We start from the raw sequence: 2,549 nt of genomic DNA, 5'->3' as shown, positions 1-2,549 counted from the left end.
CCCAAAGGTACTCTCTGTCACTCTATCACTTGTTTTCTTAGTTCATCTTACACAATCAGATAGCCTCTCTCTCTTTCTCTCTACATGAATTGTTTCTTAAGGATTCAATAACAATTATGAAGAATAATAACATCACAGAGATTAAAAAATAAAGATACCTCCATTATCACTCGATTGCTTGTAGTATAGATTGTTGAAGAGGGAGATTGCTTATAGTATAGTGTTGAAGAGGGAGATTGCTTGTAGTAGTGTAGAGAGTGTTGTAGATGGAGATTGTTGTAAATTTTTATATCTTTTGGACAAGTATATGCCCATTTTTAGTTTTATAATTTACAAAAATTGGGATAAAATTTTTGTGTACTCTAGTTTTTCCTTCCCTCTTTTGGACAAGTAAAATTGGGATAAAACTAGAGTTGTGTAGAGCCTAGGAATTTTTGTTATATATGCCCATCTCTGTTGTAGATGAAGAGGGAAAGAGAAGAGTACACAAAAATTGGGATAAAACTAGAGAGTGTTGTAGTATGCAATTATTAAGCCTAGGAGATTTACATGACTTCATTTATAGCAATCTATAATGGATCTCCACCTCAAAACAAGGGCCTCTATAGTGCTAACTTGACATTTGCAAGGAAAATTGGGTCGGTACCCTCAAAGAACATACTTATCTTCTCCCAAACCATGATAAATCCCATCCCCAAAATGGAAGCTATATGCTTTTAAAAGTCATTTAGAATGCCTTCATTATCCTTGATCAATGCGCCTTCATCATCTTTAACTAGGTGGTACGTGCCTAGGCCGTAGTTTGCACAATGTTAACAAAGTTCGCTTTACACCCCAAGCCATGCTCATATGACAAGTGCATTGTTAGACATGCATATTTTGCACATCCATATCATATTTTGGAGATGATAGGTGTAATGCTTAAAACTAGTTGCCTAAGAGCTCCAAAGTGAGTTCAAAATAGTCTTCCCGATGACAAGTCCAGTGTTGATGGCCACTTGTCTAAGAGCTCTGAAGTAGACTCTCCTATCCTTTTCAAAAAAAAAGAAAATGAGTATAAGTTTTTTTGCATTGAATATACCAATGGCTAGCTTATGTATGATAAAATACACAAAGCCTTAAAAGACAAATACAAACAAATGTGCATAATGAGAATACCGATGTTGATGACCCAATTGTTATCATGGTGAGCCAGCTATTGGACCTAAAACATATTGTGTTAATAATGTCAACAAAAGAAAGAATATCAAGGTTACAAAAGCGAGCCATTCCACAAGAGGTGCTTAAATGGAGTCCCAATTGCTTCTTTCCATGGCAAGGATCCTCCATTTAGGGGTGAGCCAACTATTATCAATATGATGAGAGCTTGGTGATGCAAGTGCTATGAGCAAGACGAAGCTTTTTTTTACTAGGGGTCTAGTTGATTCTCTCAGGCACATGTGAAGACTTGACATATGTGAAGACTTGACATTGAGGCATTTCGGGGATCTATAAGCTTCACTTTGACTTGCTAGAACTTCACTCAAGCATTCATATGTCCTGCCATATATCCAAAGCGATGCACAATGCCTCTCACACTTCAAACCCTTCCCTTCCCTCGCGTAATTAATACCATCTTTCTTGATTCTATCGCCTCTTGCTTACTATCTCCATAGCCTCATCTCTCTATCTCTGAATCGCTATCACTGCTCCTCTCCTCTCTCTACCTCTAAACGCCACCACTGCACATCCTTCTTCTACTTCATTCCATGCCATGGCATGCTTATGCACGATCTTTAGGTAGAGGGAGTTATGTCATGATCTTCAAGAAACTCGAGGAGGACATCGAGAATTGCGCGCAAATGGCCGGCTGGTTGATATTTGGTTGGCGACCTTGTTGTCATTAATATGCCACGAGATTGCCTGGATCGAACATAGCAAAACATGCTGCGTATTTCCGATGTTATGTGCCGCAATTGCAACTAAACCAATGGCATATGCTTGCGTTGCTCATGCATAACTGGTTTGCCTATTATCGGGTGGCTATTAAAGAAGAAGACGAGGAGGAGGAGGAGCAGCAGCAGCAGCAGCAGCAGCAGAAGAAGAAGAAGAAGAAGAAGAAGAAGAAGAAGAAGAAGAAACCCCGCCAGTAAAGCTGTCGCACCCACATTATCTGCTAAATGAAATCTAGCAGCAAGGGAGATCCACCATCCTCCACTATTTACATAGATTTTATGCAGTATGGCTACCCTCGAAGAATCTCCAGTGTGAACATATGCCAAGTAAATTGGGGTGATTTAACATCATCAAGGATTAAGGCCATGTCCTGCGATTGGTGAGCCAGCTCCAAATGGTACTATTTCTTCCTCTCCTCCAATTATTGCATTTTGCCATTTCCTTCACCTTATATTATCCTCCAGTCTCTGAAAAACAAGTGTATTTGCGGAGTTCATCTTTTCTTTGATGGTGATCCTTAGAATGCCTCTCGCAGACATTCTATCCATAAATTGATCTGATCACAATCTCCTTAGGCTCAACTGTTGCAAGAATGGAGCCCACATCATCAACCC

Source organism: Lygodium microphyllum, chromosome 25, assembly GCF_053477565.2.
Source record: "Lygodium microphyllum isolate KBCC chromosome 25, Lygodium_microphyllum_v1.1.10, whole genome shotgun sequence".
Lineage (NCBI taxonomy): Eukaryota > Viridiplantae > Streptophyta > Polypodiopsida > Schizaeales > Lygodiaceae > Lygodium > Lygodium microphyllum.
Note: the sequence above shows the minus strand (reverse complement) of the source record.